Raw genomic sequence first — 16,246 nt, 5'->3', positions numbered from 1 at the left:
CTATCTATCTATCTATCTATCTATCTATCTATCTATCTATCTATCTATAAATACATAACCTAATTGTTACCTAGTAGTACCCAATAGTAACCTAGAAAGGGGATATCAGGGTAGCCACACCCCTTTGTAGAAAAAGAAAGCAAGAACAAGAGCCAGCAAGAGCTCAATGTCCCCAGATGACAACAGGAAGTCTCTTCCAGATCCTAGAGCATAGCGGAAGCAAGGCAGGATGGATGGTGGGTAAATTTATCTTTAATGGAGTTCCTTTGACTCATAGATTGTTGCTACTAAGTTATAGACAAAATTCTGGTGGTAAGCTCTTTTACATGTCTATGACAAACCAAGAGATATGCATGGAAAGTTTCACACAACCTGTATAAAGCTATCTGTAGCAGAGCATACATTCCTCAGCTTTCTGTTCTAGTACGTAGAAAAGTATCCAATGGAGGTATGGTCAGCTCTCTCCCTATATTTTTCCTATGAGTTGATATTTTGATTGCATGGATGGAAAGCACATTTTAATCTAAAACCCCCATGCTTTAGAACTCTGGTGTGTTCTAGAAACATCTAGTTGATGTTTTTGAAATTTCCTGCTGTGATCCAAATGCTAAGAGCTGAATTGCCACTGCCCTTTAAGCGTGCCGAGAAGAAAGAGATTTACTACATTATTAACACACATTTCAACAAATTGGTTTGCTTGTCATTTGATCTATTTCTCATTAAAACTTTTTATGTTTCATTTGAGGGGGAAAAAGTCCAAACCAGAAGCCACATGGGTTCCCTTTTCAGCCTAACATGTACTTTTCTAAAATAACAAGAGTAACGAAGAAGTTTGTGTGAGTAGCATGAAAAAGTCAGTTAATTGGCAGGGAACATTTCTTTTTATAGCAAGCTGTGTGTATAAATGTTGACTTAAGAGCCCACCAGCTAGACTAAAGAAAGCTGAATATGTTATATTAAAAGTTTGATGACTTTGATTTTCTAAAATATTCCTAAACCACACCCATCTAATTCTAAAAGTACAGCCTTCCATTTGGCTTCAGTACAGAATGGTTGCTTTCTGACTAGCTTTTTCTCAGGTCAGACTCTAGTGCACACTACTCAGTCCAGACAGACATAACCTGAATATTTGTGGAAGCAAGCTATCACTGCTTACATCAGAATCAAATAAATATATTTAATTTTTTGAATCCTCTCGACTCCCTCAGAACTTTTTTGTTAATACACTTTGGTTTTATGATTTACAGTAAAAATAAATATTATTTTTTAAATAGAGGTTTATAAATAATACTATTTCCATAAAATTTCAAAATAGAAGGCTCATATAGAAGCATAAGATTTACAAGTGATAGGTAATTTGTTTTTCTGGAAAAAAAACACCCAACAGTCTATAATAATCTAAATATACATGATTTAGTGATATTTTTAAAATTTATAAACTTCTATGCTTTATTAATGTAATTTACTGTTTATCATTTGTTTTAAAATATGCTACATTTTGATAATGCATTGAGTAATGAAAGCAAGTGAGGGTTTGAATTGTGTGCTTTGCTAAAACATGGAAGATGTTTTCAGCAAACATGTTCAGTCAACAGTCATGAAAGTACGAAGACAACAGGGTGCTTATGAGACCTTACTTCAGACACTTATGTATTTACTGATTTTTTTGTTTGTACAGTCAGTTGCATCTTGCTATGCTCTGTTCATTTGATTTCTCTGGGAAGCCTTCTCCTTTCTGAAGGGAAAAGGGGAAGCAGTGGATACTGGGGAGAGGAGACATGTTGGAGGGATTAGGAGGAGGAGACAGAGGGGAGAATGCAGGCAAGATATATTGTATAAAGGAAGAATGAATAAAAAAGGAAAAAGATGAGCACTGAAAAAAAAATATTTGGAATACAATTGAGGTAAAGTTAAGGAGACAACTTCCTGGAAAAACATTGATAAATGATTTTAAAGCATACATACTGTTCTTCAGATTTATCTTATTATTTTAAAGTGACTTTTCTAATAATTGAGGTATAAAATGATATAAAATACTAGCTAAAGAAGAGATACATTGGTTTTGCTTAGAACCCTCTTTGTCTCTGTCATGTCCTCAGCTGTGGTCGAGTAATCTCATAAATCTACATAACAAATTAAGGAGAAAGCCAAAGTCTAAAAGTTTAAGATTAAGCTGCACTCATTCTTTCTTTCCTAGGTACCACTCACTCTCTGAGTACCTGTTGGGGGCTTGCCTAGGCAGCTTATTTCTGAGGCTATATGGCTCAACAAGCATATGCTGCCAATACCCATGGTGTGAGCTTTGAAAGAAGCACAGCATGGATTGATGTGGTAACTGTGGTAAGGTTGTGATACTTGGCTGCTTAGCAAGAGAAAACTATACACAAGAAGGTAAAGGGTACACTGCTTTGGCCTAAGACTGAGAGGTACACCAGTGATAGTCCAAGCACTTCAGGATCAGAATATTGACCAATGTTGCCAAATCTGGCTGAAAGGATGGCCATTAACAGAAAAAGCACACAGCAGTTCAGCTGAAGTTCAGCCGTCCAATTGTAGCATTGATTTGGCTCCCAGATGTCGGTTAATTATCTCTAATGTATCACAGCAAATTCAGAAGGAAGTAAAATGAAGTGGTAGACAACCATTGCTTTTGAAAATGAGAGGTTATGGGTAACTTTAAATGGCAGAGCCAGATACCAAAGTATATGATCTAAGGACGAAGTAGGATCTGAAGTCTGATTTTAACCAGCAATATGCAGCTTTGGAAAGTACCTAAGGCAGTGGCAAGGACTACCTCAGGAAGGTCACCCACAGCAAGAGATGGCAAGGCTAAGTACTGAGTGTCTCTGTTAGTGTCTCTGTTAGATACTCCAAAGAGCCTACAGTACACACCCCCTTTGTTACTGTAAATCAGAAACTTAGATAAGGAATCCAAAGCAGTCTTCAATGGAGAAGTTGGGGCTTAACTTCTTGCTGGTTTGTAGGTGACTTATGAATTGTCATCCATCCCACCTTGTCAGTCAACTGACAGGTCTATACGTTATCCATATTTCATTGAGTACCTTAGCACTGGAAGTGAAGTTAGTTAAGAGACAATAGCTCCATTCACTAATCAATGGTTGGGAGGTTGTATTTGTGTTTGTAGGAGACACAAATCATGCACAATTGTGATCTGAGTGACAGCTGCCATGAGGAATCACAGATATAAAAGGATGCTTGATCCATTTGGGAACTGGATTTGGACAGAGATGACAAACAAGGACATAGGCAGCATTAGCCTCAGAGACTGAAGACAGTGGTACTTCCTGAAGCTTGTGGGGAAAGAGGAGACATTTTTACAGAGATAACGGTTCATCTAAAGCAGAGGAGAGGGAGGTGGATGGGCTGCCACTGTAAAGTTACCAGCTTTGCCAGGAGCAGCACTGTATGCAAACCCAAGGAAGGACAAACTCCCTCCGCATTCCTCCATTAGAGTTTTGATTTTATCCTAATGAAAAATGTGTGGCTTTCATGCTGCCAACCAACAGTGACTCAGGCTTCACAGTTTGCATGAGTGACTTTATGTTCTTTGCTTGAGTTCAGTCGCTCAGCAAATATTTATGGAGGCCCTACAATACGCCATATGGTATATTTTTCTATTTCGTTAAACATTTTCTGACAAGAAAAATAATATTTACTCTTTGGAAAAACCTATATGGAAGAAAAGTAAAATATTAAATTATTAAGTATTTCTTGAGTATGTTCCACATACCAGGCTCTTCAGGCACAAGGAAAATAGACATTGCTCTATAAAATTTAAATGTAGTGAAAGAAACTCAAGCCAACCCCTCAACCCCCTACCTCCCTCATGACATACCTCTGCCAGGTAAACATTGGGTAGCTTTGTTTCATTTTGCCAATTTCTTTTTCAGATTTAATAGCTAGGAATAGTTTTTCTTTTCTTTTGACTATTATATTTTTCCTTTTTGGATGTGCTGGGGACCAGACCCAGGAGCATATTCATGTTAGACCAACTCTCTGGCTGAGTGGTACCTCAGTCTCTCATGTAACCTTTCTGGTAAGCAACGTCTGGAATAGAGTCCATGCTATGTTCAGAAATGAATTCTTTAATTTTAGACAAGATGTGTACCCCCTACAAAGAGAAAGAATAAAGAGCTATAACAAATTTTAAATATTTCTTTTATTATATAATCCTTCTTTTTAAACTTCAAAGCTGTGTGATTGAACGGGTGTATTTACATGAAGTAAAATGCACTCAGTAGTTTTTATAGGCAGTGAGGACTGAGTGTCTCTTTTTAGTACATGTATTCTAAAGCCTGGCTTACTCACCAAAGCAGATTCCCACAGAAAACTTAATGTTTTCAGAACCTGTAGGTAATAGCTAATAATGTATAGGTTTTCAAGACCAAAGAGTTCTATGTTTTAGAAAAGGATATTAAAACTACAAAAGGAAAAGAGAAGGGATGATTTCAGCTGATTTAGAAGGTGACTGGTAAATTTCTTTCTCCTGGTATCGTACTGGAATTTCTATGGTACACAAGCATTTACCTTTCTCTGACTTTTCTGTAAGGCAAGACAGCATGAATGTAGGTACAGGTACATACCTGTACCTACATACACCTACACATACATATATACACATATACAGCATATATACATATATACACATACATACATGCATACATACATATGTGTGTGTGTGTGCGCAATACATGAGACTAAATTGCGTATAGTATCTAGGATCATAGTGTCAGGCACACATGTTAATATTTTCACCATAGCCCTGGGACCCTTTATTTTTATTCAAGCTTCTGTGCTTTTTAAAAATTTTTCTCCTGCAGGAACCTGTGTAGGAAATATGTTTTCACTAATTTGTCTTATACTATTGCAGAGGAATGTGAGACATATCTAACATTAGGTATTATAATTTGTGATAGAAAATGACTTAAAGATAGAATTGAATGTTCTTATTGAAATTGACATGAGCTTGGGGTGCAGCATTATACTTATATTTCTCTCTCCAGCACCTAAACTCTTACCCTGTGACTTTGCATGCTTTTCTCTTTTCCCAAATATCATGTATAATTCAACATAAGTTGGAGGTGAATCTACAAGTTTCTGTTTGTTGTTCTAAGAATGGTATTCCAAGATACATTCATACAACAAACACTGTGACCAAGGTGATATAGAAAAGAAAGCATTTATTTGGGCTTACAGTTACAGAGGGATGAGTCCATCATGTGGAGAAGCGTGGTAGCAAACTACAGGGGTAGTGTTAAAAAGAAAGCAGAGAGTACACATCCTGCACTGCACACATGAAGCAGAGAAAGACAAATAGAAGCGGCTCATGGTTTGTGTCTCTTAAATAATAAACACAGTGGTAGACTTTCTCCAGCAGGAGCAAATCACTCAAATCTCCAAAACTCTTCTACCAACTGTGGACCAAGAGCTCAAAAAGGAGCCTATGGGTGATATCAACCACACAAGGGCATAAAGGTCACATTAATCCCTTTAGACAAGACACTTACTGGGTATGCACTACTATATCTATAGTACAAGATGGCTTGATAAATATTAAAGAAGTAGTAACTAGGAAAATACTAAAGGGAGCTCGGGGATACTTCAGTCAGTAAACATCTGGTCTTAGATGTTGTTCCCAGGGTGGGCATGGTTTCATGTAGTTGCAATTCCAGTACTAGGCAGGCAGAGAAGAACATCCTGACAGGCAGCCTAATCAAATCATGGAGTCAATGAGAAACTCTGTCTCAAAAAAATCAAGACTCTTTGGGAACCACATCTAAAGCTATCATCTAGATTTTACGTGGTACAGCTGCACATACATGAACACACACATACACACATACACATCTATACATACACACAGAACACAGACAACACTGCTGATAAATAACTAGATCTTTTCAATGCAGAGCTGGTTAATATCAAGCAATTTGTTTTTAAAGTAAGGCTCACAAAACTTTCATGAAAGAAATATGATAGTAAAAACTTGGAAAAGCAATGAAAATAAGGCCTATAGTGACACAACAAAAATATCAAAAGGTTCTGTTTCAGTTGCTGCCAGTGGAGAGGACCTTAAACTCTGAAGATGCTCCCCAGAGCAGTTTCAGAAGGAATTCCTTGACATTGTATCAGCTTCTCCCACTTCTCAAAAGACAATTCAACTTTGATTGCAGACTATTTCTTTGCCCTCTTCCCCAGCATTTATTATTCTCATGCAAAGGAAAGGGTTAATGTTTTCAGAAGTATGAGTATAAATGTTCTCTTACACTTGTTTGTGTTTCTAAAGGAAAATGAAATGAAATGGGAAACAGATGTGACAAACATTCTTTACCTAGTTGTACATTTATTTTAAACTCTTGCATATCAAAAAAGCTAGCTATGCATATAACCTATAGCAATAACAAGCTTATAGAGAATCTTGTAGAGGGGGTCAGGAGGATAATGTTGGAATTAGGAATGTTCCACACAAACACACAAATCTGAGCCCTGAAGTTTAGAAAGGATGTTCAGATGGGAAATTCAAGAGACTCTGTGTTTTTGTGCACATGTTTATCTGTGCGTGCATGACCGTGCCTGTATGTGAGCATGTTTGTTCATGAGTGTGTGAGTGTGGATATGTGTGTATGTATGCATTTGCATCCATGCATGTGTTCTCAAGGTTCTCAAGGACAGAGTTCTGAGAATGTAAACAGTCTGAATTTTCGCAGAAGAGCAGGATCCATTGGAAACCTTCCCTGAGAATGAGTGCAAGCCCATGTTCCATCAGCACTGGGATGTTAGGTGTGGGGGGATTTTCTAAGTTTTCAGCAGAGGTGCCTAATGAACAAACTGAAGAACACTTGTGTAAGTTGGGAAAAGTCTTAGCTATGTAAACACAGCAAACTTGCTTGCTGGGTGCAGACTTGAGGAAGCTTAGATCCATAGTGTGGATTTAAATTTAATCCAGCCTCTGAGACACACCAACAGGAGTAACAAGGGCAAATTCTGGTGACAGACAGATGTAGCCCTAAGCCTTTCCATTTACATGAAGCTTGGGGACTTAGATGGCACTTGACACTTCAGTCTCATCTTTAAACTGGAGGTGATAACAGCAGTTATTTTCCAGAGTGGTTTCTAATCAGGCATGTAGATTATATCAGGTCCTTATATGTAAAAATAATCCTTTCACAGGAACTGAATACCAAGTCTGTGAGAAAAGAAAGAGTTACCAATATGATTTTTACATGAAATCCCAGATTCCTTCTCACTGTGTGGAAACTAATTTATCTTTTAAAATGTGTTGGACAAGGCCCTTCAGGTAACTACTAGTAACATAGTAAACGATTGACAACCAGTTGATAAACTTTGAATTAATTTTCTGGGCTGAGTTATAAAAATATATTATAAATTAACTAAAATAATTTCTTTTCTTCTTCCTTTTTTTTTTTTGTAAAAACATCGTTATTCAAACCCAAAGGTCCAATTCTGCACAAGAACCATTTTTAAATATGATCATTTTTAGTAAGTTTTATATTTACTATTTATCCCCTTGGAATCCCCAATTTTTCAAATAAAATCAAATATATTTCTCTTAATCAGGAGATGGTCTTTGCTATGCAAAGACTCTGATTCTGCCAGGGGAGTTTTCTTCAAAGCATTGCTCTATGCTCACCCAGCGCCAAGCGGAACTTGAAGCTCTAAGGGTCTGACTAAATTTAGAAACCGCAATGTTCAAGTGGTTCTAAATTTGACAGAGGGAACCAGGAGCTAGCCAAAACTGGATATCAAACGATCTTTTCTATTATCACAACAGATCACACAAGATGTTATTTTCCTAAACTTAGAAAAGCTCCAGCCAACAACCAAAGACCTATGAATTAAGAGTGAAGTGAAGCAGAGAGAGAGAGAGAGAGAGAGAGAGAGAGAGAGAGAGATTTCCCTAGTGATTATTCTGGAGGATTTTTTTGATAATATGTGAAATATAATGAAAACTCTTTCTATCAAGTACACCATCTGTATGGCAGGAAGTCTATGGTGAGGTGAAATATTGTCGAGGTGAGCTGAGTTTAGAGCCATTCATGTCACAGAACTGAATTTTTAGCCCACTTCCTCACATCAAATCTATGATTTTATACATAATAGTACACCATGACATTGTCAAAATTGATCTTGGTATTTGCAAATTTCAGATTAATTACCTGAAATTTTCTGTTTTTAATTATTACTGTTTAAATGTATGGGTGTGGCATGAATGAACCTGGCCGTGGTGTTTGTTGGTTATGGGGGCAGAAGGTGGTCTTCTAGTGAGTGTGTGTGTGTGTGTGTGTGTGTGTGTGTTTGCTCTAGAGATATACCTTTGTTGGTGTTATTAAGAGCACTGGTAAAACTTTACTAATTTTTCTAGTATAAAATTTTAGAAAAAAAAATCAGATTCATTCCCAATATTCTAATTCCATTTAAAAATATTGTGATATAATTACTTCCAAGAAATAAAGACACACTGATGCATATAATCTTCATCTTGATTGCAATAGAAAATGCAGACATAGATTTCTTAAGCGTGCAATGTAAAAAAAAACTCTAAAGTTGAGAGCAATGGATGATTTTATTAATCTAGAAGGGGTCTGGGCAGGTTTTATCAGAGGGAAGGAACATGTTTTCTGAAAGTAAGAAAGAAAATGTCCATTTCTAAAACCACTTAACATCTTCAGCAACTCTGAGACCTATTTCTGTTTCCCTGTGCAGTTCCCTTGGACTGTTACTCAGGACCACGGCTCAGCCATCCTAAAATAGTGTTGAAGAGTTTTCACTTCTGATCTCTGCAATTGCATGTGCTGAAGCAAACATCAGTAACAGACTAATTTTAAAATGCTAGCTGCTCTCCAAATTATATCATCAACAATCAGTACAATTTCATAATTTTATGAAATGCTTACTAAACTCTAGATGGCAGAAAGTTAACTCCTCCCTCAAACATACTAAATAGGTAGTATGCATAAAAACCAATAAAGGTTAGACCAACAAGCTGTGTCATATCATATGATGGACAGCCTGAAATTCTGCCATTTCTTTTGTATATCTACTTTCCTTCTGAAATAATTGGCCACAAGATTTCATGAATGTTAATACACCAATGAATGAGTTTTAGATCATGGCTTTGAAGGAGACCAGCATTACGTCTCCATTTTTCCCCACATTTACTAAGGTCTACGTTTCCCACACTCTGTGTAATTGCTGAGTGATTGGAAGTAATTACAGGTCATTCTTTATTGTCTACAGGTGTTCCATGTTTGACACTTAAGAAAAGTATGTTGATGGTTTCTAATTTCAAGAGTAATATGATTGTATTGTAGTGATTTGCTTTTTAACAATTCAGATAGGAAGCATAATGACACTATGTCCTGAGACAACTGGCATTAGTAGAATCTGGGGTGTACAACTGTATAAATGCTTACAACTTGATTTCATTCATCCAATCAGTGTTACAAATTATGCCTCTAAGGCACAGACTACAGGCAGGTTGACAGCATTCAATAATATCTGTTGGATAATAAATAAAAAATGAAGATTGGAAAGCCAACAAAATAATGGAGAAAAAAGAAAATAAAAAACACATGGCTCTTGACTGGGTTTTGGCAACTTGAAGCAAGCTACAGTTATCCTGAAAGAGGAACTCTGAGTGAAAATAAAATGCCTTCATCAGATTATTTGTAAGCAAGCATGTAGGACATTTTCTTTTTTAATGATTGATGTAAGTGGGCTAGCCCCCTGAGGGCAGTGCCACCCTTAGGCACATAGTCCTTGGCTGTCCAAGAAAGCATGGCTAAGCAAGCCATGGAAAGCAAGCCAGTAAGCAGTAGTTCCCCTCCCAGTCTCTGCTTCAGTTGCTGCCTCTAGGTTTCTGCCTTGAGTTCTTGCTCTGACTTGCCTCACTGATGGACTTACAAGCTGTAAGGTGAAACAACAACCCCCTCCCCCACATACACACTTGCTTTGATTATGGTGTTTTTATCATAGTCAATAGAAAGCAAACAAAAACACCCAACATCTGTTATTATGAAATTTATGGACACTGCTTTTGAACATTTGCTAGAAAAAAAAATCTCTAGGCACCTAAATGGGCCTAGGTACAAAGGCTAGAATGGAACAGTCACAGTTTTGAAATTGAATTCTTTCTAAGTTCCCCATTTATAAGACCAGAGAAGAAAACTTGAAGCCAATGTCTTGTCTTTGTAGTCTTTGTACACTGGATGTGACAGTAAATCCTAAAATTCCAGTATGGGACTGACTGAGAATCAGAGCGATTGCTATCAACTCAAGGCCGCTCTGTAGAATAGAGTGAAATCCTGTCTCAGCCAACAACAATAACAACAAACTCTATTTTTGTAATGTGCTTTTCCAAGAGAAGCTACTTTTGTCAAAATAATGGAGTGGAGTCTGGAGAGATGGTTCAGCAGTTACGAACACTCACTGCTCTCCCAGAGAATGCAAGTTTTGTTCCCAACACACACACTGTTCACAAGTACCTATAATTGTACTCCAGGGACCCCGAGGCCTTTTTCCTACCTCCTAAAGCACCAGCATGCATTTGTGCATAAAACATATACACATGTAAATAACAGTAATTCTTTTTTTACAAATTAAGTAAACAAAGAAAACTGGTGTGGAGAAAAAAATGCCTTCTACATAAGAAAGAAATGAAGAGAATTTCTGGACTAACAGTGAAGGGAATTCCTCAGGCAGTTGGTGTTTGGTCTAGAAAATCCAAAGCATAAAGACCAAGGAATGAGTATCTCCACGAAGCAGACAAAAGGAGAAAATAATGAAAAATTCCCTGAAGGTATTGATCAATATTTTTTATAGATGTTTTAATGTTCATGATGTAGCATTTCAAGAAAAGAGGTTATAAATATATGTTCAAGACAAACAATAGTTAATTATTCAAGGATGTATATCTTAATAAATAACTCATTTCAGGTGTGAGCTATACACTGCAAATTTCCCACAGGGCAGAGCACAAAATAGAATGTAACTTAAATAAACATTGGTATGATGCTGTTGATAGGAGGAGAGCAGATACATTACACATTTGACATTGTGGTCTAGAAGTTCTCATTTTAGTAATTCATAACAGAAAGTCAGTGCTATTGGTATTATTCAAGCTTAAAGTGTGTTTGTTTTTTTTAAAAAGCACCTGAGAGACTCTGATCACAATAAAATAGAAAAAAAGATCGATTATAGTCTTCCTTCAGCTCTGCTTTACTCAATCATAAACATATTAAAGCTATCATGAGATCTTGCTAATTAACAATAAAAGAAACTTCCATCAAAAAAACCCATCAAACACCAAACGTCCTTCTCTGTTTTATTCACTTGTCAATAGTTATATACAATTTGTATTTAAGTTACTTCTCTTTTTGCCTCTCATACTCGCTGTTTTGTTACATTTTAATAGTTAATTTTGAAGAGCACATAATAGAAAAATCTTCTAAGACTTAAAGGAAGTTGAGTTGGTGTGTGTGTGTGTGTGTGAACTTGTGTGAGGTAGAGGAGAGGGGAGGAGGACAGAGAGGGGAAGAGGAGAAGAGAGGAGGAGAGGGAAGGAGATGGTAGGACAGGGGAGGGGAGGGGAGAAGGGGAGATCAAGAAAGCAGTCAGCCAGCCAGGGCCCAGGAGGGTTCTCTATATGAACCAATGCTGTGAGCAAACAGAAGCTTCACTAAAGTACAAGGACTAATTTCCAGAATTCTGTCCTCACTCAGGCTGCTGAGTTATTGCAACAAAGTCACCATTGATTACTCTATCACCAATCTTCCCCTTTAATCCTATCTTTCACAACTCTTCCAAAATTAGGTCTTAACTACAAGTCTGGTGTTCACTTCCCAGTCAAATAAAATAATAATAACCATTAGACTCTATGCTTTCTATTGTACTCGATTACTGAGTCCCAGACAGTTCTTGATTGACTGGCATTACTCGTCTGTGTGACAATGAAGGCTCTAACTTGCCCAGCTACTCAGGGTTCTTAATCATCATCATAAATGTCTATCCTAGCTCCAGGAGGTTTTTACCTCAACGTTAAACAGATAATCCTACCTGTATTGTCATCTATTCCCATGGTATTATCTGGGGCTATAGTTCTTCCCTTCATTATCCTCCATCTACTTACTTTGTCTAAAACTGGAGAAGCTACTGCAGAGATCAGTCACACGGGTGGTGGTGCATTGTTAGCTTGTTTCTGTGATCCCCCTAAGCATTGCTTATTTTAAGTCACATCTGTGCATCTGTAACTATCTCTCATAGCATCCGTGCTGAGGATATATGCAAATGCTGTTGAATTTTAAGTGAAATATTTAAAATTTGACTATACATTTCACATGCCTGTATCACATGCCTTATCATGAGATAAGTTGGCCAATGACAGTGACCACAATGCTGTAAAACTGGAGAAGTGTTTCAATTCAAGAGTTAGCAATCATTTACTTGAGATATCAGACTACTTATAATATTATTCCAAATTAAAAAAAATTCTTCAAAACAAATAGGACATTAGAATGTCCTAAATATGTTAGTGAAAGGAGCTATTGAAGTCCTGAGTGGAGGCCTATTGTTTGACAAGGCCATGGCTGTGTTAAGGACCACAATGCTTCATCCCTATGGGAGTGGCAATGGCAATGCCTTCCCTGTTTTTTTTCAGGGAAATAGCAAAGCCTTCCCTCCTAGTCTGAGTGTGAATATTGCTAGTGTGTGCAGAAAATATCCACCCTGGATGCTTTCTTCTCCAGGATGTTAATGGCCTGAAGACCCTACAGACACTGCTTCTACCAAGATTAGCTAAATCTTTCTCCCTGATTTAGTGATATATAGCCTTGCCTCCTTGATTAGCTGTACCTAATAGCCGCTCCTCCTTGTTTAGCCCTATATAATAAACAGGCTTAGCTTGCCAGGACTGCAAGCAGAGAGCCCATTCCACCTCAGCCCAGCTCTTCTTTATGTCTTCAGTTCTTTGATTGTCCAATCATATAGATCCCTGAAGTGGTCCAAGAATGTGGCATGTTAGAATGAAATTAAATATAGAATGGATAGCCAAGACTCTGGATTCAGTCAACAGAGTGCTTACTGAGCAAGCCCCTAGACTTGAACTCTTATCTCTAGCAACCATCTAAAGAAGTGAACATGACAATGTATGCCTGTGATCTCATCAGTGAGGGATGGTATGGAGATGGATCCTTGAGGCTCACTGGCCAGCCACTATAAGATGAGTGAACTACAGTTTCAGTGAGACACCCTACCCCCCAAAATAAGGAGGAAAGCAATTGAGAAAGAAACCCAACATTGATCATCCACATGTGGAGGCACACCCACAAACACATGAACACATGCCTACAACCCCATACCACCACCAAAATCCAAGCATATCATCGTTCTTTTTTTTTTTTTTGGGGAGAACAATTTTTTTTTTGTTTTTTTGGGTTTTTTTTTTTTTTTTTTTTTTTTTTTTTTTTTTTTTTTATTGGATGATTTATTTACATTTCCTATGTTGTCCCCTTACCCCATCCCCCACCACCCCCTTGGAACCCCCAATCCCCTCGCCCCTCCTCCTTCTTCTCTGTGGATGTAACCTCTATCTACCACCCCCCACCTCCCCACCCTCAAAATTCCCACCCCCTGGGGCATCCAGCCTTCATGAGGTCAAGGTTCTCTTCTTCCACCTATGCCCAGCAGGGCCCTCCACTTTTACATATTCAGCTGAAGCCCTGGATCCCCCCCTAAGTGCTCCCAGGCTGGTGGTTTAGACCCTGGGAGCTGTGGTTGGTTGGTATTGTTGCTCTCCTCATGGTGCCTTAAATCCTTTCAGCTCCTTCAGTCTTCACTCTAACTCCTCTATTGAGAACCCCATGATCAGTTCAATGGCTAGTTGTGAGCATCTGCCTCTGAATATGTCTGACTCTTGAAGGCCTCTGAGGAGATATCCATATCAGGCTCTTATCAGCATGCACTTCCTGTCTTCCACATCAGCATCTACCTTTGGTGATTGCACATGGGATAGATACTCAGGTGGAGTGGTCTTGAGACGGCCCCTCCTTCAGTTTCTGTCCCTCACTTTGTCTCCATATTTGCTCCCTTGAGTATTTTGTTGCTCCTTCTAAGAAGGACCGAATCACCCTCACTTGGTCTTCCTTCTTTATGGGCTTCATGTGGCCTGTGAGTTGCATCTTGGGCATTTCAAGGTTCTAGGCTAATATCCAATAATCAGTGAGTGAATACCATGTGTGTTCTTTTGTGATTGGCTTACCTCACTCAGGATGATAATTTCTAGTTCCATCCATTTACCTAGGAACCTCTCGAATTCATTGTTTTTAATAGCTGAGTAATACTCCATTGTGTAAATATACCACATTTTTTGAATCCATTCCTCAGTTGAAGGACATCTGGGTTCTTTCCAGCTCCTGGCTATTATAAATAAGGCTGCTATGAACATAGTTGAGCATATGTCCTTATTATATGTTCGAGCATCTTCTGGGTATATGCCTAGGAGTGGTATAGCTGGATCCTCGGGTAATGCTATGTCCAATTTTCTGAGGAACCGCCAGACTGATTTCCAAAGTGGTTGCACCATCTTGCAGTCCCACCAACAATGGAGGAGTGTTCCTCTTTCTCCACACCCTCGCCAGCATCTACTATCACCTGAGTTTTTAATCTTAGCCATTCTGACTGGTGTGAGATGGAATCTCAGGGTTGTTTTGATTTGCATTTCCCTGACGACTAAGGATGCTGAACATTTCTTTAGATGCTTCTCGGCCATTCGAGTTTCTTCCGTTGAAAATTCTTTGTTAAGCTCTATACCCCATTTTTTAATAGGGTAATTTGGTTGTCTGGAGTCTAATTTCTTGAGTTCTTTGTATATATTGGATATTAGCCCTCTATCAGATGAAGGATTGGTAAAGATCTTTTCCCAATTTGTTGGTTGTCGTTTTGTCCTATTGACAGTGTCCTTTGCCTTACAGAAACTTTGCAATTTTATGAAGTCCCATTTGTCAATTCTCGATCTTAGAGCATATGCCATTGGAGTTCTGTTCAGGAACTTTTCCCCTGTGCCCAAGTATTCGAGGCTTTTCCCCACCTTCTCTTCTATTAGTTTCAGTGTATCTGGTTTTATGTGGAGGTCCTTTATCCACTTAGACTTGAGCTTTGTACAAGGGGATAAGAATGGATCAATTTTCATTCTTCTACATGTTGTCCTCCAGTTGAACCAGCACCATTTGTTGAAAATGCTGTCCTTTTTCCACTGGACAGTTTTAGCTCCTTTGTCAAAGATCAAGTGACCATAGGAGTGTGGGTTCATTTCTGGGTCTTCAATTCTATTCCATTGATCTTCCTGCCTGTCTCTGTACCAATACCAGGTAGTTTTTATCACTATTGCTCTGTAGTACAGCTTGAGGTCAGGGATGGTAATTCCTCCAGAAGTTCTTTTATTGTTGAGAATAGTTTTCGCTATCCTGGGTTTTTTGTTATTCCATATGAATTTGAGAATTTCCTTTTCTAACTCTGTGAAGAATTGAGTTGGGATTTTAATGGGGATTGCATTGAATCTGTAGATTGCTTTTGGCAAGATGGCCATTTTTATTATATTAATCCTGCCAATCCATGAGCATGGGAGATCTTTCCATCTTCTGAGATCTTCTTCAATTTCTTTCTTCAGAGACTTGAAGTTCTTGTCATACAGGTCTTTCACTTGCTTGGTTAGATTCACACCAAGGTATTTTATATTATTTGCAACTATTGTGAAGGGTGTCATTTCCCTAATTTCTTTTTCAGTCTGTTTATCTTTCATGTAGAGGAAGGCTACTGATTTGTTTGAGTTGATTTTATAACCAGCCACTTTGCTGAAGTTGTTTATCAGGTTTAGGAGTTCTCTGGTGGAAGTTTGGGGGTCACTTAAGTATACTATCATATCATCTGCAAATAGTGATATTTTGACTTCTTCCTTTCCTATTTGTATCCCTTTGACTTCTTTTTGCTGTCTAATTGCTCTGGCTAAGACTTCCAGTACTATATTGAATAGGTAGGGGGAGAGTGGGCAACCTTGTCTAGTCCCTGATCTTAGTGGGATTGCTTCAAGTTTCTCTCCATTTAGCTTGATGTTGGCTACTGGTTTGCTGTAAATTGCTTTTACTATGTTTAGGTAGGGGCCTTGAATTCCTGATCTTTCCAAGACTTTTATCATGAAGGGATGTTGAATTTT

Source organism: Grammomys surdaster, unplaced genomic scaffold (assembly GCF_004785775.1).
Source record: "Grammomys surdaster isolate TR1022 unplaced genomic scaffold, NIH_TR_1.0 234, whole genome shotgun sequence".
NCBI lineage: Eukaryota > Metazoa > Chordata > Mammalia > Rodentia > Muridae > Grammomys > Grammomys surdaster.
The sequence above is the reverse complement of the archived record's forward strand: the minus strand, read 5'-3'. Positions refer to the sequence as shown.